The sequence below is a fragment of the Oxyura jamaicensis genome (assembly GCF_011077185.1).
Source record: "Oxyura jamaicensis isolate SHBP4307 breed ruddy duck chromosome 13 unlocalized genomic scaffold, BPBGC_Ojam_1.0 oxy13_random_OJ106582, whole genome shotgun sequence".
NCBI classification, from domain to species: Eukaryota; Metazoa; Chordata; class Aves; order Anseriformes; family Anatidae; genus Oxyura; species Oxyura jamaicensis.
This window is the reverse complement of record NW_023304325.1, coordinates 21,094-46,630: the sequence shown is the minus strand read 5'-3', so window position 1 is coordinate 46,630 and position 25,537 is coordinate 21,094. Positions and strand designations below refer to the sequence as shown.

General features: G+C 58.9%; 1 protein-coding gene across 1 annotated transcript in view; it reads left to right on the top strand.

Moving 5' to 3' along the window:
* The window catches only part of LOC118157903 (peroxisome proliferator-activated receptor gamma coactivator 1-beta-like), a 44,179-nt gene that overhangs the window by 2,382 nt on the left and 16,260 nt on the right, over positions 1 to 25,537 (top strand). The gene's annotated exons all lie outside the window — the stretch shown is intronic.

Here is a 25,537-nt window from a genome sequence, read left to right as displayed (position 1 = left end):
AGTCCCTGCTGTTCCAGCATGGGATCAGATTATCCTAAGAGGCTGCAGTGTCAGGAGGCCATGAGATCATGAAAATTACCCGTTTCCCCTGTGGAAATGTTGAAGCACTCTGCCTCTTCCCCCAGAGCCTCTCCTGCTCTCTCCCTGCGCTCCTCCCCGCTGCCTCCTTTTGCAGCAGGGTTAGTGCAAGGCGTAGCGCGATGCATGCAGGTGCCCGGTGGTCCCTTTCCTTCGGGAGGGCTCTTGTGGAGATGCATGGAGGTTTAACGTGGGCATTTGCATCAGGCCCTTAATTATCTGTGCTTGTGCTGAGGATGCCTGCTAACCTCTATTTACATATCGAGGGCAGTGATGATTCACGTGGTGCCTGCATTGCTACAGAGAGAAAATCAGGGTTCTGCACTCAATGCCTGCCTTTTTCCTGCTACCCTCTTTTCCTTTTTAACAACAACGGGAAGGGATTTTGGTTTGTGGTGGCTTGAAACGTGTCATTTCTGGGCCCATATAATCCATTTTGTGCAACACCACGGCCCAGAGGCACACAGCTGTCTGGGGCTGGTTTGCCTGGTGGCACCGGGTGCTGGAAGGGGCCGCAGCAGCTCCATGGAGGGGCTGCCAGCCCCATGTCCTGAAAGAGGCAGCAGCTTCGGAATCATGGCTTCGATTTGTTTTAAACCCCTAAACGAAGTGCAGCATGGAAAAAAAAGCAAATAACAACAGGCTGCATCTCGGAGAGATGCTTAAAGATCACATGAACTGAAATGCTATATTCCGTCTCTAAGTACTCAGCCTCCTGCTAACAGCTTGATCTGTTGATGAGTGCAGAAAGCACGCCGAAGCCCTCAGTTGTGCAGAGGTGCATCAGGCGGCCTGGTATTGTTAGTAATGAAGTGGGTACGTGTCCCTAATTTCTGATAGTCCTCACCGAGCAGACTGATATTCTGCTTTTTTTGTGTGCAGTGGGATCTGGACGATGGAGGCAGCCCAAGGGCCTGGGCAAAGGCTGCAGCGTGGGTAGCGGGGCACCGTGCCACAGAGGCTGGTGATGCTGTCCCCTCTCCAAGTGCAGCGGGTGGGCTGCAGTGTGGTGGTGGTTGCAGAGAGAGACTGCTGCTGCTGGTTTGTTTGCAAAGCAGGACCCCCGTAGCCGTGCACACTGCAGCTTTGGGTACAGAAGATGGAGAGCATGGTGCGCTGCTGAGAGCCATGGGAGCTGGAGCAGCAGGGGAAGGAGGGCTGGCCTCAGACCCAGCTCCTCAACAGAGCCTGGGTGCAGACCTGCTGCTTCCAGCCCTGGATCTGAGCAGGTCCTTCCCACCCTGGCAGGACCCCACACTGCCCCTTGCCTCCACCCTGCCTGCACATCCCCTCCCTGGTCCCATGCTGTAATGGAAAGGCACCTCTCCAACAGGTGAATAATTAAGGTCTTAACCCCGTGCCTCAAGCAAAGGGAGCTTTGTGAAAGAGACAGATTTATCTCCCACATTAACCTTTCCAATGTCAAAAGCCTCTTTGTAGTTAGAAACTCTGCTTGCTCCGGCACTTACGTGCTGTCAGTTGAAAATGAAAAATGTCCTGGGGCTGCAGGACCTTTTTCGCTTTGAGGAGCGGGGCTCCATGACCCCTGAAGCAGGGCTGGGGACACGGACACCTGTGGGGCTCTGACAGCTCATGCTGCATTGGTGGGGTTGGGACCTGGCTCACAGGAGAGCCCATGGTGACTGTGCCAGCAGGCAGCGCGCTGGCAAGGATGTGCACGCCCTAGGCCAGCACCCCTGGGAGCCTAGGGACATCACGCACCAGGGCAGGTCAGAGGTGATGCGAGGGCACTGCCTGTGCGTCTGGGACCAAAGCCACCGCAGCCACCGCTCCTCCTGCCTGCCTGTGAAACTGGGGACACAGCTTCACCGAGACAAGGGGCATTTCCTGGGCCTGCATGCCCTAGGAGAGCACTGCTGGACTCTCCATCACCCCAGGGAAGGGCTGTCCCCAAAGATAAGGCCCTGCCGAGCATGCTGCCGCCAAGGAGACGGGGCAAGAGCAGCCTGCTTTTGTCAGAGGAATCCGCTTCAGGCCCCCGCTCTGCAACTGAGCCCCGCTCCATGGCAACCCCATGCAGGCTTGTATTTCTCGTGATGCTTTGGCAGAGAGAAAGCAGTTGAGCAGAGGGGGAACTCTGCAAGCTGCCTGCACGGGGAGGGCCATGGGGGCATCCCCAAGACCACCCAGGCACCCGCAGAGCTGGTGGGTGCCTGCTGTATGGGTGCAGGTGAGTGGGCGCCCCGCTGCCTGTGCCATGTGCCGGGGATGCAGGTGTCCATCATCGCCGACCAGAGCTGTAACAAGCCAAAGACTAAAGGTTAAAGTTAATGGCGCGGATGGGGAGGTGAGGTACACTGACCTACTTCCAGAGGCAGCCACGCTGCTGTGCCATTGGCACCCAGGTAAAAGCTCAGCCAATGCACTCCCCTCCCCTTATCACTCACCTCTTTTGCTCTTCAGCACTTTTCCTGAGTTCCAGCCATGGGACCATGCAAATTATTATTTATTTATCGCCTTTTTTTTTTTTTTTTTTTTAATAATGGAAGCTTCCAAGAAACGCCAAGGACTTTGCACGGATCTGGCAGTGCTCGTGGTCTCGGCAGCACTGTCCTCACCCAGCTCTGTTTCGCTGTGCCTCCCCAGGTGGAAGGCAGCGACCAGGTCTGAACTGCTGCTGCAAGTTGTTGCATTAAGCTGGTTCATGGAATTAAGACAAGGGAAAATAAAAGCTTGAAATCTCCTTTGGCTCTGTAAGAGCTGGAACCTCCCCGGGGGGTCCTGATGCAGTGTCAGCATCCAGAGTGTCTGCTGGTGGGGGTGTGGAGGCAGGCACAGCCTCAGGGGCTGTGTGATAGCCCCATCCAGTAGCCAGACTAACCTTTGGTCACTCTTGGCTCCCAGGCAGATGTGTGGGGCTTAGGGAAAATGCTTTGCTTATCTGGCTTCCCGCTGTCTTGAGACAAAGCGCTGGGTGCTGGGCACCTCCCTAGCCTGTACCCGGAGAGAGATGAGTGCTCTGCGGAGAGGATGCCTCGGCACCAGCGAAGACCCTGAAGCAGCACAGGGGCTGCTCACATCCTCCCATGTGCACCACCCTTTCCTCCTGCACGCTTTCCTTCTGGTGAGGGGCCACACATGTTTCCCCTCCAGCAGGGAGCAGAGGGGGAGTCCCTGGGCTGTGGGCTGGGGTGGGAGAGACCCTGGTGGCTGCGAGGGCTGATGTGACACTTCTCTCCTTCCGTGGGATGCAGTGTTACATGCTTTATATGGATGTTTTTGTGCTGAGGTGGCTGAGGATAAAGTGACTGCCTCTAGCTCTTGCAGTGAATGTGATTGCAGGGCAGCGGATCTTCACTGCGATGCATTTTCTGAATTCTTCCTCTGCGCCGCTTTTGCACTGAGCATTGGCTGCATGCAGCAACAGGGAGCATGCTGCCAGAAGTAGCCCCTTCTGCTGAGCCAGCGCTGCTGGTCAGATACCTCAGTTCCTGTTTCAGATTGCAGAAAGTTCATCACTGCTGTCACTTTGCTTCCCCGGCCATTGTTCGGGGAGGCTGCGGGACCCTGTTCGACCCAGGCAGGGGCAGCAGGAGTGGGGGCTGGGATGTGTCATCCTTTCCCCCTGCCAAAAGCTGCTCTCTCCACCTAGTCCCCGAGGAACCCTAATTTCCTAATTTTCGTGTAAGAGCAAGGAAATCCTGTGAGAGGGGGGGAGATGGAGTGGAGAAGGCAGGCGGGGGGTCCAGGCTGGGGCTGCAGCGTGGCAGGAGCAATGTGCCGGGTGGCTGGCAGTGTGCTGTGTCCAGCAGGGAGCCCAGCTGCCTCTCATCACCTTTCTTCTCCCACCTCCTGCCCAGATGACAGGGGAGCTGCGAGTTTCACTGCCTGCAAGTGACAGGTGGGGACCTGGCTGTCCTGTGGTGAGGGCACCTGAGGCTGGGGCAGCCCTGGGCAGGCAGAGGTGGGGTGCAGGGGAGCAGAGCCGGGAGCAGGCAGCATGCTCCACATCCCCCAGCCTCGGCAGCCTGCTTGCTGAGCTCATCCTCGCTTTGTTTTTCACCAAAGTGCCTAGGTGGGAGCGGATTACGTTTTTTTTTTTTGTGTGTGTGTGTGTGTGTGTGTGATGAAAGTGCCCATGTAGCTGTGGGATGTTGCAGGAAACACTGCAGCAACCCTTTGCGCGCACAGGATTCCGCTGGGGCTGGAGCGGCGGGTAGACGCACGGCTGGTGGCAGCCAGAGGTGTAAAGCATCACGCTCACACGGCTCCTGTGGAAGGCCAGGCAGGGAAGGAGCTGGCTTTCCTTCCTGCTCTGTGAGCACTGGTGCCATTGCCCATCTGCACCATCCAGGACGTTGCTTAAGGAAAGCAGCCACGGTGCTGCCAGTCCTCACGGGCTCTCCAGGCTGGCATCCTGGGTGCAGCCCACCCATGGGGTGATTTTCTGCCTGACCTCAGCACCAGAGGCCGGAGGGCAAAGCAGGACATGGGGAGAGTGGAAGAGATTTGTACGAGCATGGCCAGCACTGCCCTGTCCTGCCATGCACAGGTTGCACACCCGGCACCCAGCGCCGCGGGGCTGGACTTTGTTCCAGCCCGTCTCCTGATTTCCTGGGACTTGCATAGCCTCGGTGCAAATGTTTGCAACTTCCACGGCCCTTTGCTTTCAGCTAGTTAAACTTTGCAGCGCCGCCAGCTCCTTTGAAACCACAGCCACTTAGCTGCTCGCCTTCCCCGGCCCTGCCCGCGGGACGCGTGCGCGGCTCGGAGGCACGCTCCAGCACCACGGCACCACGGTGCCAGCGGGGTCTTTAAACCTGCCCCGGAGATCTGCATGGCAGGAGCTGAGGACTTCAGCCAGCCAGCATCGTGTCTCTTGTGAGCAGGCTTGCACACATGTAGTCATGACTTAACCGTGCTAATAATGAAAAGAAAAAAAAATGCAACTGCCTTACTTAAAAAGGAAGTTTCTGTGTATGTGTGGGCCCCACCAGGAGAATGGCACATGGCTTTTTTTGGGTGCTAAAACCAATTACTCAGATAAGAGAAGTCGGGTCTTATGAAAATTGTGTGGTTTTCTCAGTCTGAGAGGTTTGATGGTGCTAGAGCTGTTTTTTCCTTGCTGTTGTGTCCTTTTAGGAAGAAATACAAATGCCTATTTCTATATATATTGAAAATGAAAGCACTCGATATGCGTCCCCAGAAACCCCAGCTGTGCCCGCTACCAAACACGCTGGCATGGAGGCTGCTTTTCGGGTGACTGCAACAAACAGAACCCCGGGAGCTGGCGCCGGCCCCGGGTTCAGCACAGGGTGGAGCAGGGGCAGCTGCAGCCCTGCGGCTTTGGGATGAGAGGCAGTGGGTGCGTGGGACACGCTCCTGCATGCAGCTCCTCTTCTTGCTGGGCCAGAGGCTTCAGGATGTGGAAGTCAGTGCAGGAGGAAGGAAGCCAGCAGCTGAACGGGTGGGAGGTCGCAGGGAGCTGTTAGGACAAGCGCGGGCAAGGAGGGCTGGAGCTGCTCGGTTTGTTTGCTGCTGGAGCTGCAGTGCTTGTGGTGCCTCCTCACCCCCGTTCGCTCCTCCCTGTGCTTTCAGTCATGCTGCCCACGGGGATGGGTTCCCGTCCTGGTGACCTGCTGCTCGCTGCAGGGCCAGGCAGCCGTGCTGGAGCCACAAGGTGCCACTTGGGGATGTTGTGAGGTGCCACTTGGGCATGTGGTGAGCAGAGCGGGTCCCAGGCAGGGTGCTGGGGCAGGTAGGGTGCCCCCAGCTGCTGCCCCTGCTTTGCTGCCTCTGCATCAGCCCGCACTGCCTGCCAGTGCCTGCCTGTCCCTGTCCCGGGGACCCAGCCCAGCTCTGGCAGCACATCCCCGAGTCCACCAGAAATGAAAAGCGGGGACCGTCCCTGGCTGTGCTGCTCACTTACAGCACTTTGAGGACCTTTGAAGTTTCTCTCTGTCTTGGCGTAACCCAAACTAATTCTTTTTGGAAACAGCCACTCCAGCTCATTTAGATACCTAAACATAGCAGCCTCTCCCATGGCAGGACTAGCCCAAGAGGGCAGCGGAGGGGCTGGGAGCTCTGTGGGGCTGTGCTGGGCAGTGCAGACCTCTCCCCGCGGCTGCCATGGCTCGCAGTATCGTGGGCAGCACAGCGTGCTGGGGAGCAGGCAGCCCGCTGGCACCCGAAATGCAGGCTTTCCTCTAAACGCCTCCTCTGTGCCTTTAGAGGCAGGAGCCCATCTATGCCCCAACACGTTGCTTGTTAGCTTCCCTTGGAGGAAGGAGCTGGATTGCAAAACACGTGGAGCGGAGCTCGGCTGCAGGAAAAACCTCCAGTCCTATGCCACGACGGGAGCTGAGGCACCTGGGGGTGGCAATTCAGGGCCACTGAAGCAGGGCCCCGGAGCGTGACAGGGGCTTGGCAGGCAGGAAGAGAAGGCAAGAGGAGCAAAGGTCCTTCTGTTCTCAGGTGTACGGGGCACTGTGTGAATCAAAGTCCTCTGAGCTCGCTTAATGAAAGACGTGGGATCTGCCCCTTTGAAACGCCAAGCCCAGCACACCTCCCAGGCACCATTTCCCCTTGTCAGGGCTGTCCTCACAGGGCCCTGCTGGTGGCCTTCCCTGCACCTGTGATGAGGGTGCCGGGGGTCCCTCTGCAGGGACCGGGGAGCTGCCCTTTGTATCAGTGTCCCAGGAACCTGGGGCATGAGGCACACATCATGCTGCTCCGGGTTCTTCACATTTATCAGCACTCAGAGGGACACATGGCTGCCTTCTGCCTCCTGCGGGACAGCAGCGGGTCCCTGGGGTTTTGAGCCTTCATCTCTGTGCCCACCACCAGGGCGCAAGCTGCCGGGTATGAGGAGATGGTGTGGGTTTGGAGAATGCCCCTCGCTGTTTTGGGGATGCCCTCCTCCGCAGGGTGCTGCTCGCTCCATGGACACAGCCCTGCAGAGTGAATCGGGGCAGGTTGGAGCTGCATGTCCCCAGCGGGAGGTGGCGGCATGGCGCAGAGGGTTTGGAGTGGCCGCAGGACGCCGGTGCTGCTCCGGCGGATGGCTGAAACCATCACGCCCTGCTCTGAGGAATACAAATGTGCGGCAGATACGGTTACCCATCCCTGAGAGCGGTGTTATCTTTCATCTAGATCAATATCCCCGCCTGCCTGCGTCTGCTGGAGCACTCAGTTGGCAACCCAACCCCAGCCAGGAGGAGACACAAGGCTTTGCTGCCTGCCCCAGCTCCCACCTATCCGCCTGTCTGCCTGTCCATCTGCCTCAGCATGCAGGCAGAGCCAGCACCGACCACAGCGCTGTGGCTGTGCTGCTGGACCCCTTCATGCGTAAAATGTAATAAATAGGGTCATAAGCCTTTTACAAAGTCTATTTCCACTCTTGGATCCGGGATTTAATGCATGGCTGCTTAGCAAGGCTGAGAATTTCAGGGGTCAGCGGGGTAATTGCACCACTGCAGGAACAGGATGTGCAACAGGGTCCCGCACATGGGCAGAAGGCGGTGGCGGGGACCCACCCTGCCCTGTCCCGGCACCAGGGCCCAGAAAGTAGCCACCACACATGGTGGCTTGGCAGGTGACCCTGGAGAAGAGCTCCTCAGCAGCCACCGGTGGCTTTTTGGGCTGGGGGAGCTTGCTGCCACCCTGCTGGCCCTGGTGCCAGGTCACACAAGCCGGGCTGTGGTGGCACACATGTGGTCTGAGGTGGTGCCACCGGGAGCTGTCCCCAGGGCCACCAGGAGCAGCCGAGCAGCTCCGGGGCACAGAACCAGCCTGGTGCCGTGGGGTGGGCTGTGTGTCTGGCCGGGACGGGGCTGGCTGTCGGGGCAGGCTGTGCAGCATGGGGACAACCCACGGCCAGCACGAGGGACCCAGATGCTCCCAGGTGAGCTGGTCAGCGGGGCCCTGCCAGCGGCCACGGCAGCTGAAGGGTGGCAGCTCTGCTCCGTCCCTTCCCGACTGATCCCACCATCTCCATCTCACCAAGTGCTGGAGTCGCCATGGAAACTGGCTTGGTGGTGGTGCCATCACCCGCAGAAACCGTGCGGGATCCTCTGGCCTGCGCCGGGCTGGCTCAGGGCTGCCAGCCCCCTGCTGCTCATGCTGGTTCCCCGCGGGCCGCAGCATGCTGCTGGGCACCTGCCGTGCCCCTGCCCGTGCTGTTGTTTTCCTGGAGTTGCAGCAGGGCCCGATCCATCAGGGCCCGGCAAGCCTGGAGAGAGCCTTGAAGGATGCGCAAAAAACAAATAAACAAACAAACAAACAAAAAACAAAGTGAAAAGCCCTATAGTATTGCTATTAATAGTTCCTTTTGTCAAAGTTATCTTTAGCAGCTCCATTTCCACCTTCATGCACAACAGCGATCGCACAGGCCTGATGCTTCTCACGGGTGCCCAGGTGGCTTGGAGGTGGCCCTCCCTGCCGCGGGTGTTGGAGCGGGACATCTTTCAGGTCTCGTTTTTCCCTGGTGACCGCAGCTGTGAACTCTGCTTTGCCTTTCCTCCCACATCGTCCCTGCCTGAGCTCCCAGGCAGCATGGCCGGGCCATGCCAAAGGCTTTCTCCCTGGAGCATCCCCACTGGGAGCTGCAGCGGTGCTGGGGTTGAGCTCGGCGAGTGGAGGAGGCAGCGCCTGAGCTTGACTGCCTGGGATGGAGCAGATGTTTTCCGCTTGTATCTCAGGGGGTGTTTTCATCACTTTCAAGCCCTGGTCCTGCCTTCCCTCCACCATCCATCCTCAGAGCTCCTGCAGGCCCTGGGAGGGCTTTGAAGGTGCTTTGAGGCTTGGTGCCGTTCAGCCCCTGTGGTGCGGCAGGATCTTGCAGCACCTGAGAGGGCAGGGTGGCTTTGTCCTGCTCTTGAACTCTGCAGTCACAGAGCGCCTTGGTTCCTGGCCTAATCTGTTCCTGTGTTTAATGAGCTGCCTTATTAGAGTGCCTTTCCCTAATAACCACCCCTCCGGGCTGGGTGAGAGGCTGCTGATGTTTGCTTATGGATAACTGGAGGCTGCCGAGGGCCTGTCCAGGTGCTGCTAGGGTGCAGGGTGCTCACCACTGCTCTCCACTGGTGTCTGCTCCCTGCCAGACCTTTTCTTGGCATTGCAGTGAGGCTATGAAGATGGGCAGCATCCCCAAGCACCCCAGACTTTGCCCCCCTTGCGTTCCAGCCCAGGAGCTGCTCCCAGCTGGTGGTGAACGCACCCAGTTTCACCAGCCCCAAGCCGCCAAGGTGCAGGTGGGGAGGAAGGAGAGGGGGTGGCACACAGGTTGCACTGGGAAAGCCATTTGCCCTGCAGGTGGCCAGACTGGGTATACTGGGTCCAAACTGCCCAGCCTCCCAGACAGGCTGGTCTGCAGTGTCCCAGGCAAATTTACTTACCTGCTGATGTCCCACACCTGGGCTTCTGGCACAAGCCTGCCAGCCAAAGCCACGCGTGCGCCATGGGCCGGGCATGCTCAGCGCCACAGACCTGGGTGGGTGCGCTGCCAAACCTCAGGGATAGGGTGCGAGCTTGCTGCCACTTTGCTCAGGAGGTGGCTGCTTTCAGTAAATGGAAATGGAAATCTCCCTCCCAGGGGCCTGCTCCGTGCAGAATGCCCATGGTTTGTGGCAATGGGTTCCTCGGGGCAGCCATCCAGGGGATGTTGGTGCCATCTGGTCCCCAGCTCTGTGGTGTCCACCCCAGCCAGCCTGGGAGCCTGGGGGGGGTTGCTACAAAGGAGAGGGTTCAACAGTGCCTCTGGCAACGTGACAGTGTTTCATGTCTGCCACAGCATGTGCTGAGCAGCCCCCGTCTTGGGGCCATGGTTTTTAGGGTGGCGATGATGCAAGGAGGAAGGCGCCTGGTGCCGTTGCTGCTTATATTTAGCTGACCCACTTACTGAGTGGGGGCTGCGCCCTGTGGGACGGGGAGGGTCGGGGATGGCTGGCGCTTCTCCAGCAGAATTGGTCCCCGGAGAGGGCAGCCCCACTGGGAAATAAGGAAGCAGCACTTTGGTGAGAGATGGGGCACATGGGGTGCTTTCCCAGAAAGTGCCGCCGCTCGTGCTTGTCCTTGCCAAGCTGGAGGGGATGTCATGTTCCTGTCCGATGGCCTCCCTGAGGTCCCTTTGGCTCACTCCAAGCTGGCGGGGCTGTCATACCTGGAGAAAGGCAAGTCCCCAAGGTGGGTCAAAGCAAAACGCTTGCTGCGGAAAAGGAAATTAATTAGAGGAGCTTTGCTTCACTCCAAGCAAATGGAAAGGCCGATGTTTTTTTCTGTTGGATGATAAACTGATTGTAATGACAAAACCTCAACAAAAGCAATGTTCTTAAATGCTTTCTTAATTAATAATTCTCAATAATTGCTTGACGTCAATGACCAATAAACATTTCAGAGAAAGGAAGTTGCAGTTAAGTGCTGATACCTTTGTTCCTCCAATCACCGTGCATGGCTCCTCGAAATCTTGATGAATCCAACAATAAAACCGGGGGAGAGCCAAAGCTGATGTTTTTAAGGGAAAAAATTAAGCTGGAAAAAGCAGTCAGTAAGGTGTGTGCACAGGCGGAAGGGGGACAGCTGAGCAGCCACCCCCTCTGCCCATCCGTGGGGTGGCAGCACTGGGTGGGTGGCCCCATGGGTTCCCCTCTCCTGCCCCTCCGGTGCTGACCCCCCCCAAAGCCCCAGTGCCCCCAGCTGTGCCCCTGGTGTGGGCTCTGGGGGCAGCTTTCCCTGGGGATCTGGGGTTCGAGGGGGCTTCAGTGCTGAGCATCATGCGCTCAATGGGGTCACCTCCATGGCTTCGACTTGCAGGTGCCTGCCATGTGCCTCCTCCTCCTTTTCCTCCTGCCATTGGTCCATCTTCAGGGCAGCATCTCCCAGGGCCTGCCAGCACAGCCAGCTGCATTTTGTTGGGTGGGTGTCAGGGGGACCACTCTGCATTTGATGTTGAGCAGAGCCTTGGGAAAATGTTGGGCTGAGCCTGCCACTTGTCCCCATCGCAGTGCCCCTGGCACTAGCACAGTGCTGGGAGGGTTAATATCCTCCTCCTCCTTCTCCTCCTCCTCCTCCTCCTCCTGGCCTCACAGCTATCTTAAATCCACGAGCTGGAGCCCTGCAGTCCCGTTCCCTTTTACAGTATGTGCCAGCTGGGAGGCCTGCCGGCTCCTCCGTCCCGTCCCGCTCCTTTCCTTCTTTGGCTGTCCCCGCACCGCCTGCCCTGTGCTGCTCCCCCCGCGGGGCTGCGGGCAAGGCGAGGGGCAAGGGGGTGTCAGGGAAGGGCTGGGCTGGGGCATCAGGCGCGGGAGGCGAGGTTTGCAGAGGTTTCTCCAGGATGGCACTTGGTCCCTGCCAGGAGTCAAGAGGGATGCCAGCCGGTATGGCAGTGAGCTGCAAATCCCTTGGCAGGCATTGGTGACATCCTCCTGCAGGGACTGAGTCCCCATCCCAAGGGCTAGGAAGGGAAACTGAGGCATGGCCACAGTCGGGAGCTTCTGGAAGTGCAGAAGGAGATGACAGAGCGGGGGAGCAGGCAGCTTTGGGAGCCTTTCACAGCAAGCCTGCCCGGGGGGGCATGGTAATGGGGCCAGGTGGGGAAACCTGTGCACCGATGGAGAGCTGGGGTGAAAACACAAGGCTGGGAGCCCCATGCAGCAGGGCCAGGGTGCTGCTTGCTGTCTGTCCTGCTCTCCTCTAAGGGAGCTACCGGATGCATCCCCATGGCTGCCTCGAGCGTGTCCCCTGGCTGCCAAGCTGCGTCTGCCTCCTGCCAATTCTTATTTTAGAGCTGTGTTTCTCAGCTGCTCCTGGCTGTGTCCCCAGCGCTTGGTGGCCTGCTACCCAAATACCAGCAGCAGCAAAAGGATCTGTGGCCCTGCAAGCCCAGGGGAAACGGGGGAAAGGCCCTGAGGCTGGGGAAAGACCGGAGCTCCAGCATGTCCCTCCCTCTCTCTGCAGACACTACCGCAGAGAGGGATGAGTACCCCGGGGAGCACGTTTCTGGCTTGCTTGCGTTGTTGCAGGCCCATGCTCGTGACAGGCCCTGGGCAGGAGGAGCAGAAGGAACAGCCTGTGAAGGCACGGGGACGTCTCCTGATGTGCTTCTGGCCCTGCGAGCTGTTCCTTCTGTCCTGGGCTTGCTTCCCAGCATCCACTCTCCCCCAAAAGATGGACTCCTGCCATCTGCAAGGTCTGGCTGAGAAACGGAACATTTAAACTCCCCCCTCACCCCGAGGTGGGATGCGCTGAGAACCCAATGGCTTCAAGTTTCCCTGCAGGCTCAAGAAATGAACTGGGTTATATGTTGGCTGGAAGATGGTAAAAGCAGATGAAAGAGGGCCAAAGCATATCCCCCGTCTCTGGTTCCCAAGGGGACCCTGACTGGGTGGCTTTTCAGCTTCATTGCCTGAGCTGTGTGGCTTGTCTTGCCTGTCCCCATGTGGGGACAGCCTGGTGTGTAACGTCCTTGTGTCTGGGACCCTGAGCCTGTGGGGTTTTGGTGGGGGGTCTGGGCGGGCTGGGGACCCAGTGGTGTCTCCTTTGGCTGCGGTCACGGGGCAGGAGATGTGCCTGTGACACGCTGGAAGCAGCGTGCCTGGGGGCGCAGGTGTCCCTGCGTGCCCCGGCGGCGGCGCGGGATGCCTGGAGTTCCCGTCTTCCTTGGCCCTGTCTCAACGGAACTCGGCGCCAGGAGCGGAGGAAGAGGCTGCTGCACGCAGCTGGCAGTGCCTCGTCCCAGTGGGGCAGAGACTGGCTTGCAGCTCACACTGTCCCTTCCCCATTTTTCCCAGATGTTGGGACATGGCAGCAAGCGAGTAGCCCTCGGTGTGGCATTTGGTGGCGCTGGCCAGAGCACAGCCCCCTGCCCTTGTGCAGTAGCTGGGGATGTGGAAGTGTCCCTGTGGCAGGCTGGTGGTGCTGCTAGGGGAGCGGGGCCAACAGTGTGGTGACAGCCAGCGTTTGGTGGCCTCCAGGTCTTCACCCCTTGTGCTCTCCACCAAGGAGTCAAGTCAAGGAGAGTGCAGGTCCCCAGCAAATGCTGGGGGGCATCTCCTTCCCTCGGGGCTTCCTGGGGCGCTTGCAATAAATTGTCTCCTCGCCCAGAGCCCCAGGAGGATGGCGAGTGCAGCCAGATCGAGTGCTGGCATCCTCGGCCATGCTGGCTGGCAGAGCACACCTGCATTGCATCAGCATTCGAGCTGCAGAAACCCTGCTCCTGGGGGCTGGCTCAGCATCCTGCACTGGGTGCCCTGTGTCCTGCCACTGCTCGCAGTAGGAGCCCTTCCCACTGAGGCCATGCCCTCGAAAAAAAGATGCTCCTGCACCTCCAAACCTCCAGGATTCAGAGTGGCGAATTTGGACCCACGGCATTTTGCCAGCAAACCAATCCCAGGAGACAGCAGGGAGAAGCCTCGTGGTACATGTGGTGCTTTGCACCCTGTTTGTCTGACCATGCTGCTCCTTCTGCAGCTGCTGCACCTGCTGGAGGCTGTGTCCTGCACAGCTGGGAGGGATCATGGGCGTATAACCAACCTGTGCTGCAGAGGGCATCCCTCCCAGGAAGGAAGAGCTTTTCCATCCCACTGTCTGCATGGCCTGGGACACAAATTTCCCGGCTTTCTTCAGTCCTTTGTGGTTCTGCTGCAGAAGCCTGAGCTTGGTGGGGCTGCTGGGGTGCCCAGCGGTGTGGCAGTGCCACATTGTCACCTCCATCCCTCTGCAGCCCTGGCTGGGCTCTGACAGTGGCCGTGGGGACCATCAGCGCAGCACCCGGGCTCCTTGCACCAAATCCAGCGGCAGGCACGCTAACAAAAGAGGAATCTATATTTAGATGCAGTCTGGAGAAGCATCACAGTGTTGCCAGCGGATTTTACTATTCAGCGCAGGCAGGTTTCCCCGCTCCTCCCGTTTGATGCCACCTTTTCAGAAAAGCTCATCAAGGACACCCAGCACTGGCTGGAAAAGCACCCCAAACAAAGCACCCCTCGCCTCTGGACTTCGGCACCCTGGGGGGGGGGATGTGTGGAGCTGAGCTTCCCAGGGAGCACAGGAGCTGCCTCCCTGGCACAGGAGCTGCCTCAGGGCCTGTTTGGTTTTGGCACAAGCCTTATTTTTTTTTTAATGGAAGTTGGTGGTAAAGAAACGTGTTGCAGGGGTAGAGCCCACGTTTGGTGCCACCCCAGCCCGGTGTCAGCTCCTCTCCCTGCACCGCCGCTGCTGCAGCCATGTCTCCTTTCCATCAGCTGGGCTCCTGAGCCCGCTCTGTTTTGCAAGGAGCACTGCAGAGGCTGGCTTTACAGCACTTCTCCCTCCCCACATCCCCCTGGGGCTCCCCAAATTGGACACCCTTTGCAGAAGGAGCCTGGGGCCCAGGTGCAGCTGTGCACCTCGGCGTGCCAGCACCATGCCGCTAACACCATGCGGTGCTGGGCCACGTGGTGCTTGCAGCACCAGCAGCCTCTGCCCCGGGGCTGGTGTGAGCAGTCAGGGAATTAGGGAAAATTTCCCTGCTGCTGCCAGGGCTGCCAGGCCCCCGCTGACTCAAACAGCAGCACGTGAAGTTCCTGCAATCCTGAAATGTAAGGAGAGGCAGTGGTGTTGTGCAAAGGAGGATCTCTGCACAGAGCCAGGCTGCTCCAGGTTTCCTGCCCTCCCAAGGGAGTGTGAGATTGGTGCTGGGATGGGTGGGATGAGATTTGCACAGTGGTGCTCGGATCCTGGGTGTTTCCCCCGTTTTGCAATGTGGCGGAGGTTGTTTGCAGCAATCACTGGGTCCTCTCCACTCGCAGTCTGGGGAGGTAGTATGGGCAGAGCCAAATGCCAAAGCATTGCCTCGGGGCGTGAGCGTGGCTGAGAAACCTGGTGACAGATGCGGCGATGCCTCCTTTGTGGCTTGCGGCGTCTCTTTTTCCCTGCACCCCTCCAAACTGCGACTGCAGCAGGTCACGGGGAGCAGTTTACTCAGGTTCCTGTACCCCACTGAGGATGCAGACAGGGTGGGAGACCCGAGCACGGCTGCAGCAATGGGCAGCACTCATCAGCGATGGGGCACGCAGCCCCTTTCCACCTCTGCTGCACCCTGGGGCTTGTGCTGCTCAAGCTCCTCGCTGCCAGTGCTGTGCCGGTGCCAGCTGCACATGGACAACCTTTCCTCCATTCCCCCGGGGTGCACTCTGCATCGGCAGCACCGGGACATCTGAGGACACCTCAAGGACTGCAAAACCCGCTGCTGGGGCTGCTTCACAGCTGCCTTTTGGTGCCTCCATGCAGCACGCGGGAGATAAGAGCGCTCCGTGGTGGGGGCTAGCAACCCCCTGGGTGTGCCCTGGGTACCCAAGGGAGGGGGACACCTTGGTGGCAGGGTGCAGCGTGCAGAGCTGGGGTGGACAGAGGCACGAGCGGCCGTTTGGGGAGGAGGAGGATGGCACCTGACCGCAAGGCAGCCGTCCAACTAGTTGAAACGGCTCCTTGTGCTGTTTGCACAAGCAGGCACGGCACAGCCAGGGCTGGGGACAAGCGGCTCCACCCGGGCGCCCATGGCCGGGAGCCCCGTTCGTAGCAGAGAAATGGGTGCTGGGGCCGAGGGGGCTGCTTGCTGGGGGGGTGGCGCATTTGCCCCCGGCATGGTTGGGGTTTTGAGGCTGATTTTACCCATGGAACAGGCAGGGTCCACGCAAGGTGCCCAGCCCGCTGGCTGGAGCCACAGCACTGCTCTCCGGGGTGACATTGGAGGTGAAGACAGCTCTGCCCAAGGACACCCGGCCCTGCTCCTGCCCCGCAGCTCCAACACAGAGCATACACAGAATGGAGGCAGTGGGGAGAGACGGCTGGCCTCCTCTGAGCGGGAGGTGGATTGGATAAAAGGGGCTGGGTAACTGGAGCTGCTCACATGGCTGGGGAGCTCTGCCGGGCACAGGGACCATTCCGCCTTTATGAAGGTGGCACCGGGAGCAGTCACCTTAACCCCTGCGAACCCTGCCGTGGGGACATGCTGCTGCGAGTGGGGCAAGCTGCCTGCACAAGGGACCCCTCGGCTCTCGTGCTCCCAGTGTTATCCATAGGGAGCTTAGGACTACACCAGCCTGGTGGTGGCTCTGGGCACTGGGCTGCTGGACCCGGATTTCAGGGCTGGGTCGCAGGGCCAGCCTGCCTCAGGGACCCGACTTTAGGCTGATCCCCAAATTCACTGGATGTGGGGAATGTCAAAAATGGAGGGGACGTGGCTTGAGAGCAGACACAGCAGTGAGGGAGGTGGCACAGGACACAGAGCTGAAGGTACAGGGACAGGTCTGTTTTGGGCACCGGTGATGATGCTTCTGGGCTGTCTGCACCAGGCAGGGAGGAGGGGATGGGAGCAGCCCCCAGCAGCCCCCAGCAGCCACAGCGGGGAGCAGCTGGGCCCCACCCAGGGTTTGCAGCTCCCTAAGCACCTGCCGGTGCCTCTTGGGCTGGGGTTTTGGGGAGGGGAAAGGTGTGGTCCCTCGCAGGGGGGTAGTTTTGAAGAACTTTGTGTTTGTGTGTGATCGGTCTCGTTTTCATGTACTCCCAGACAAGCATTTTGCCCTTGGAGGGGTTTTTCTATCTTCAGATCTCGGAGCACTTTCTTTCCGGGGTAAGTCACTTTCCTGGGGGGGCAAAGCGGGGAGAGCCTGCTCCCCATGGGAGCTCTGCAGGAGCAGCCGGGCTGGCGGCACTGGCCCCAGTGCCCAGTGCCCACTGCAGCTGCCAGCATCGCTCCCTGCAGAGCCCAAACATGGGGCAGACACTTGCCCAGGTGGGATTCTGCCTGCTCCCGGGGTACCAGCATAGTGCGGACACAGGAGAGGCAACACGTTGTGTTTGTTGGTGTAGCTCTGGGAAATCCCCAGGCCAAACAGGTTACACCAGTGAAAGTGCGGCTGGGTGGTGCCAGCGTACCTGCAGCCAGCCCCGCGGAGCTGGTCAGGGATCACACCTTTGCCATCACCTCACAGAGCCGTGCTCCAGTCACGGGACATGAGTCCTGTTACAACTTGCTCCATTTCACCTTCCCAGGCCTTGCTTTCCCCTGGTACCAGCTGGCCGTCGACCTGTTAACAGAGCTGATTGCCCAGCAGGGTTTATGCCCACCTGGAGAGCTCCAGCGCCTTTCCCACCACTGTTGTTGGTTTGAGCCACACGCAGTGGTGCCAGCTCTCTGCAGTTTGGGGTGCAGCAGAGCCCAGAGGTGTTGGTGCCCACACTGTGCCCAAGCTCCCCCATGACTCCTGGAGCACCAGCAGGGTCGTACCACAGCAGGACCAAGCGGTGACCCTGCCGGGTGGTGACACATCTGCTCTGGCTGGGCACTTTGCAGAAAATTGACAGAAACTGAAACGGGGAGAGTGCAGGGCCAAGGGGATGAGCAAGGGCTAGGAGGGAACCCCCTATTCGGGAGATGGGGCGGGGGGGACCCTGTTCCTTGTCTCATGGGGGCAGGCAGGGCAGCAGGCATCCCGCAGAGTGGGGGCAGGAGCCAGCACGGGCAGCACTGCCCACTCCCTGCAGCCGGGGGATGCAGTGAGGGGTGCAGGGGGCCGGGTAAGGAGGGCTGGCCAATGCAGGCGCTGCCACCCCCTCTGGGATACAGGCCTGGGCAAGAATGAACAGGTCTGGTGGGAGGGTGCACAGAGATCAGAGTGGTTTTGCTCTCTCCACAGTGGTTTTCATCCTTAGATGCCTTACAAGAACTTCATTTTCCATGCAGGAGCTGGGCACAGTGAGGCTCAGAGGCACAGTGTGCCCCCAGGGGCATGCCAGTCCCTGCTCAGCCCCCAAAACCTCTTAAAAGGCTCTTAAAGGCTGGGATGTGCTGTGCCGTGCTGTGCCATGCCATGGGGAGCCAGCGCTATCCATCCCTGAGGGTGGCTGGGCATGGGGAGGGAGGAAGGGGGTGTCCTGGCACAGGTATAAAGGCTTGGAGTACGTACTGGCAAGCGTGCTGGGAGGATGCTGGGGTGTTGGAGCCTGCAGGCAGTGGGAGTAGGGCAAGAAATAATGTTGTCCCCTCCTCGTTGCTTTCTGTAGAGGGGGCTCTGGTGACCAACAGGAGAAAGGGTCCATGGAGGCTCAGTTTCAGTGCCGTGTGTCCTGACCATGGCACTGAGCGTGCCCATGGCAGCAATGTGTTGGGGCTGGAGCTGCTCAGAGCTCAGGCTAATGCAGGAAGATCTTCCCTGCGCCTTCTTAACCTGGGCTTGAACCTTCCCTGTCTCCTGCCTCATGCTGATCAGTGCTAAGTCGGTGCTTTGCTTCCTTGTGGTGCCAACAGCACCAAACAGTGGCTGTGCTCCTGTACCAAACCCTCTGGCAGGAGGGAGGGATGTGTCCCTCTGTCCCCTGCCTGCCACCCCCGTGGCAGGATGGGCTGGGGACAGGCTGCCCCAGCATTCCTGATCTGCACAGGGCAAGCCGAGGAGCATCCCACACCACACGGCACAGACCTAACAAAGTGATAGTGCAGGGCCGGGCTGTGCAGCAGCCACCAGATTATCTCCACCCGTTCCTCAGCTCTGTGTGTGAAGGGCCAGGATCTGGGCTAGCTTTAAGCTCAGCTTCTGCTTCATGGCTGTGGATCTGCTGATACAGAGATCAGAATGTGCCGAAAATCCGAGCCCTCCACCGGCAGCAGAGCAGGGCTGTGCACAGAGGCAGGGCCCCCTGCTCGCTTCCACCCCTCAAGAGCTGTGAGTTGTGTCCTAGGCCAGGAGAGAAGGGTATTTCAGTAATTATAGCTCATCCCCTGCTGTCCTCACTTCTGCCAATTCCCAGCCTCTAGACAGAGGGCACTGACTGTGGTGTGCCACTGGATGGAGAGCTGTACCACTAGATGGAGAGATGGATGGCTGGGTCCCTCGCCATTTCCCAGAGAACCCCCAAAGCCTCCTGGCCTTTCCACACTGCCTTTGCAAGCCCCTGAGCATGGTTCATGGGTTCCCAGGACCACAGGAGCTGGCATAGCCAGGGGAGCTTCACAAGAGCAACAACACAGGCACGTGGCTCTACTTGTGCCTGTAGTGTGGGCAGCTCCGCAGGCTGCTCGGGAGCCCAGCGTGGCAGGGGATGGGGATTTGTACTATGTTCCCTGTGGGAAGCATCTCTGGTTTCCTCCCTGTGCTATTACTGGTTCAACCTCTCTGGCATTCGCGGTGCGCGGAGCCACAGGACAGTTGCTCACTGCCTTCTGGCAGGGTTTTGCTCTTCCCCGACCAGACCAGCTGTGAGGGGCTCAGGCGAGCGCGTGGTTCCCAAAAAGAACAGTGGGCAGGGCCCCTCCTCCTCCCGGCCCTGCGGCCACCCCGAGCTGACCCAGCAGGGCCCTCCCTCTGCCCACAGCCGTCATGTGGCTCCTGGCGGCCAGAGCATTGCAAGAGGAAGGGCTGAAAATAATCGCCTGCTCATATTATCCTTTCAAAAGGCAGGAGGTGCTGTGGTGGGGAATTTTGGTGACAAGCAGCCTGGCTAAGGGGCAGCTCTCCGCTGAGTCAGGCACGCGCCCTGTCCCGCGGCACAGCCTGACCCCCGTGCCGCTGGCCGCTCCTGAGGCTCCCCGCCTGTCCCACTGGCCCCACTGCCCCCTGCCCCCATGGCCATCCTCGGGGGCAGGACCCACACCACCTGGGCCACCCTGCTGGGCACGTGCCATCTGCTGCTTCTGGTTTTGTTTTTGGGGCAGATAGTGTGGAGTTCATTAAAACACTGCTGGAGTTCAGGACTGGGTCTGCGCTCTGCTGGTTTGCTCTGTGGGTGCAGGATAAAGTCGTGATGGGGGCCAAAGCTGCCTGGTAGTGCACTGCCCTGGGCATGACTTCTGTGTCCCAGCTGGGTGCTGAGCATCGCTGTCACCCTGCTGTGTGTGCCTGCACCGGCACGGCCGGCAGCCCCTGCCCAGCAAAGTGCATCCTGCACGCTTGGCAGCAGCCGCGCCTCCATTATCTGGTGCTGATAGATGAGAGGCCCTCTTGGGGAACGTCCCGTTCTCCACTGCATCTGCCTGCTGCCCCTTTTCATCGCATGGGACAAAATAACCTCCCAGCCTGGTTTGCTGCCCGTGCCTGGTGGTGGGGTGGTGGAACAGGGGGTGATGGCAGCGGTGTGAGGCTTTGGGCTCTGCAGTGCTTGCAGCGCGGCCAAGCACAGCTAAGGCTCAAGGTCTGTGGGTATCCCACACAAAAATGAAGTGGGATCTGCACCCTGAGCCCAAATAAACAGCCATGGGTACGGTATTAGCATACAGCTCTGCAAGCTGCAATGTAAGAACTCTGCTGCTGCCCTTCTTCTTAAACTTGACACACCTTTGTTTGAAATGTTCCAGTACACCTTTGTTTACTCAGGGCATTATCACCACTATCTCAGACTCCTTTCTTCTGGATCCATGTTGTGACTCAAAGATAGTTTACTGCAATTTCTTCCATCTTTGGTCCATATCAAAGACACCTTGGCAAGTTCGTGTTTATTGTTTGTAGTTAAAGTTTAATATTTCCTACAACTCGCATCTCATGGTTGATCTTAATTATACCCCTCTAATGTAAGACAAAAGTCAATGAATAAGAACGCTTTCGTTGTGCTTTCGGCCGGCCGTGCCCCAGGCCCTGGGCTGAGCGGCCCAGCGGGTGCCTTGTGCTGCCCGCACAGCTTCTGGGCACCTCGTCTGGGGAGGGGGTGCTGTGCGGGGTGCTGGTGCACTGTGCTGCAGAAGGTGTTGGTGTAGGGTGCTGTGCAGGGTGCTGTGCAGGTGCTGGTGCACCATGCTGTACAAGGTGTTGGTGCGGGGTGCTGTGCAGGGCAGCAGGGCTCCCCCATGCAGCAGCATGTTTTTTCTTCCGACTGGGCTGGATCAATAAAACAGATCAATGCCAATTAAAAAAAAAAAAAAAAAAAAAAAAGCGTGCAGAGGGCAAAACCCCCTGACCCTAGCAGGGCAGCGAGGTGTCACAAGCCCTGTGCAGATCCGGGAAGCTGGGTTCTGCTCTCCTTGCCCCCCCAAAGGTGCTGTTGTGCAAAGTCCCCGACCTTGCCGCCCTGCAGCTCTCCTTTTGTCCCTGTCCCAGGGCCAGGGCTCTGCAGGGAGAGGTTCCATGGGGACCCCAGCATGCTGCCTATAAATATTTTGGGGTGCCAAGGGGCAGCCGGGCAGCAGGCACAATCTGACACTGTGACTCCTCCTTCAGAGTGACATTTTGTCAAATGCCATGGGGAGGGGGGCTGCTATCTGCAGGCACATGCTCCAGTGACCTTCACAGCTCTGGCCAGGTGCCTCCTTGCTGTATTTGCACTTATTTATAGCTCTCTCCTCCATCCATCCCCACCTCTGCTCCCCTCCTGGCACCAAAGGGGAGCTGCCCACCCCGTGCTGGCACCTCTTATCGGGGGATAGCGAGGGAGCCAGCACGTCCCCGCGGATGACAAGGGGCTGGTGGCAGCTTGGGGACAGGGAGAAGCTGGGTTCGGCTTGGGCTGCAGGGCGCATGCCAGGGCATAGCCAGAGCTCCTCTCGCCTCCCCTCTCCCATGCTGGGGCCCAGAGCTGTGCACTGGGGCATTGGACATCCGTCCTACAAGGGGCACAGCACCAGGGATGGGTGGCCTTGCCTCCGGTGCTGCAGCCAGCCCCTTGCTGCCTGCCCAGTTCACCCCAGTGAAACAATCACGCAGTGTCTGCCTCCCCGCTTGTCTGTAATCCCCATTTCAAGCAGTCTGTAATTACGGATTCTCTGATAAGCCCGGACGGCTGCCTCCAAAACCCGTGCCCGAGGATTTTTGTTCTTTTTTAGAGACAGGTTTGGGACGAGGGCACGGAGCCAGAGGTTCCCCACCTGTACCTGGCAGGCAGTGGGCCAGCACTCCCCAAGCTCTCCACGTTTTCTCACCAGTTTGAGTGGCAGCTGGGATGCTATGGGCTAATTTGCCTCCCGTGTGTGGATGCACATTTATCCCTTAATGCCTTGAGCAGGCACTTGGTGCTGAGGAAGGAAGCTGTGTGCGGGGTGAGTCATGGCCTCGCTCCTCTGCAAGGACACAGCCTCTGCCCCTGTCCCTCAGCCTCCCCAGGCAGCCCCCATTTTCCTTTCCTTTTTGTTCACCAGACGCAGGGAGCAGCGAAGCGGCAGGTGAGCGGCAGGCCAATTGCACAGCGTCCGGGGGACACGGATGCAAGTGGCGGCACAAATCTGGCCTTCCAGGCTTACCCGGGATTAAGTTATTGAGAGGCTGCTGCGCCCCGTCCAGCCCCGTCTGTGCCGGCAGCCTTCAGAGGCCGCCCCTCGTGCAGCCTCGCTGAGCACAGGCATGGGCTGCCTGCCTGCCCCCTGCGCCTGGAGCTGGGCTGCAGAGCTCTTGGCGGCACTTCAAGGGGCTGGTGGCAGGAGCCTTGTAGATAAGGGCAGTTCCTACCTGCTGTGTCCCGGGGTGAGGAAAATGTGGTGGTTTTACCCCGCTGGGCAGCCAAACTCTGCCGCAGCCCAGCTGCAGGCACAGCTCACTGGTGCCATGCACAGCGGGCGGGGGACCTGCAGGGCTCACCGCTGCGCATCGAGGGAAGCTGAACTGAAGAGCAGGGTGAGATGAACTCATCCTCGTGCTCATCATCCACCAGCACCTACGCTGAGCACCGCAGGCACCATCAGGCCGAGCCACCTCGCTGGGCGGCCGCTGGGTAGGGCTGTCCTGGGGGGACCCTGGCCCAGCCCCAGCCACACTCACCAGCAGCTGGTTTAGCCCACGGAGCCCAAGTTCACATTGAAAAAGAGGAAAACATTTCCTGTCTCGTTAATCCAATATTTGAATTAGAGCTGGGCTCACTTCTGTGCGGAGATAAGACCTACACACGCCCACACTGGGGTTAGCGCTGCTCCAGAGCAGAAGGAGCTGAAAATCACCTTTCTGAGGCAATATCCCACCCGCTGGCCCCATGGCAGCAGGAATTCATGGCTGAGCTCAACCGGGTCCCCTTGGAGGTACAATAGAGGTGCTCCTGGGTATGGCCAGCACCACTGGGACACGAAACGAGCATAAATCCACAAAATGAGCACAAAACCTTGGGTGAGGGTGAGTGAGGGTGCCTGCCTGCCTCCTGGGGCAACCCACAATTGAGGCTTCAGCTCCCATGTCCCCAGAGGGTGCAGGTGGGGGGCACGGGGCCCCTCGCAGCCCTCCCCGGCAGCAGGGTTGGTCGGAGAAGCCGCAGAGCCCCCGGCAGTTCCGGCCACGGCTGTGCCTGTGCCTGCAGCGCACACAGGCCAGGTGTCTGGGCTGGAGGATGCCTCCAAATTTTCGAACATGTCTCCGTGGGTATTTGCTGGCTGCACACCAAGAAACCAAGAAACCAGGGCTGATCTTCCTACAAACTCCTGAATAAAATTAGAACAAAAGTTCACTCCTCTCCCAAGGCAGCAGGAAGTGGAAAGGGTGGGAAAAGGGAGAACTGGAGCAGATGAGCTCTCGTGCCCACAGCAGCCCCACGCTGGTACCGCACCAGCGGTGTCGGTGTGCACTCCCCTCCTGTGCTGGACTGTATGTATTAAGTCCTCCCAGCCGAACAAGTGGTGCGGGGATGCCCTGCTGGAAAGGTGGAGTTTGGGGGTGCTCCTGACCTATGTGAGCTGGGAATCCAGGAGCATCCATGGCCGGGCACTGCCTGGGGACACCACGAGCAGCAGGGCACCGTGGGGACACTGACCCCAGCTCCTGCCTCTGGTTGCCCAGCCAGGGCAGCCCAGCAGCGTTGGATTGCAGGAGTTTATTTTTACCCAGCCCTGTTGCCAATGGGGACGTGTCACATCTGCAGAGTTGATCAAAAGACGTCCCAAGCACTGGTGTCAGCTGCTCCTTGTGATCTCAGCACCGAGATCTTTTCCCTTGTGGCATATCAAAAGGAGCAGGAGGATTTGACTGCTTTGCTATTTTTAATTGAACACACACACACACATATATATATGTGTATGGCTTTTCTAAAAATAGAACCCTTTGCCTGTGTTCCCATGGGAAGATTTGGGGAGAAGGGGGAGCCAAAGTTGTTGCAGGATGTTTTCTGGGGCGGGTGCAGGAGCTGGGGAAGGAAGGCAGGGAAGAGGCACAGCAGGTAGCACACATGCCTGGGAGGGTAGCGGGCACCGAACACACAGTAGCAGGGCTAGCTGAGCTGGGCTGAAGGGAGATCTGCATCCCCAGACTTGGCAGCAATAAAAACAGGGACCTTTCATTCCACTGAGTGTGCTCTGAGAGAGCAAAGATTTTGCTGGGAGGTGTTGAAGACCCCAGCCTTGGTGTGCACAGGACCATCCTTTGGGGGGACACCGAGTTGATCATCTATGATCCTCGATTATCCCAAGGAAAAAAAAAAAAAAAAAAAAAAAAAAAGACAATGAGGAAAGTAACCCTATCTTTGCCCTTCCTGGAGGGGAAAAATTTGAGATCCCTTTCCCCCTGCTGTGTGTCAGAGGAGAGCCTGTCAGCACAGCAGAAGTGGAGGCCACCGTGTTTTTCTGCCTCCGCAGCCTCTCACGTGCTCAGATGTTTGCCTGCTCCAAAACCCCTTTGCTGTGTAACTAAACTTGTTTCCCTCATCACCAGAAAACTCCCCCCGGGTAGCCAATACCAGGTGGATCTGCACCGGACCTTTCACCTCTGGGTCTGAGCCCTGTTTTTTGCTGGGGATGCATCCAGGAGGGAGCTGAGGGCTGGGCGCGGGGCGGGCAGGGGCTGGCCATGCGGAGAACTGGGGAGGCAATGAAGGAGCGAGGTGGAAGCAGGGCAGATCTCAGCTGCTTTTGGTGATTAAATGGGTATTTTTAGCTCGGTTCCTAGAGCTCAGGTCACCCCATGTGTTCCTGGACGTTGATGTTTTTCCATGCCATTTTCTCTTGCATGTGCAAGAAGTGTGGGGAGCTGCAGTGCCTTCGCGGTGCCATGGGATGCGCACCTTCCCAAGGACTGTCACCAAGTGTTTCACTGCCACGTAGTGGGGACGGGGATTGGGACGGGAACAGCCAGGCTGACCACCATGAAGCCACCCCGCAGAGCCTTGCCCCATGCGCTTCACCCTGTGCGTGCCCCAAGCCTCTCGCCTCTCTCCGTTGCTGCTGATAGCCAGGGCAGCTGGAGGAGCCTGGAGGTCAGCCTTGCACCACCGAAGGCAGGAAGGGCTGCTGAGGTTCATCTGAGGGCACTGGCACCTGTTGACTTGCTGGAGCAATGAGGCCCTTCCCATGCAGGCTCCACACGTGCCTGGTGCTGCCGCGAGGGCTCGCTGGTGGCAGCAGGGAAGCTTTTGGTGCCCACTGATGGCGGTGCTGGGCTGCACAAACCGGTCTGCAAAAAGCACGGTGAGGAGGTGCTCCGTGCTCTCTCAGCTGCCGTGTAATTGCTCTCCCTTGAGCCATTTGCCAGTTTTATTCCAAAAAGCTGCGTCTGGGCTCTGAGTAATGTGCTCGAGCAGAGGCAATGGCACGTGGGGACACGGCTCCCCCAGGTCCCAGCCGTTCCCGCTG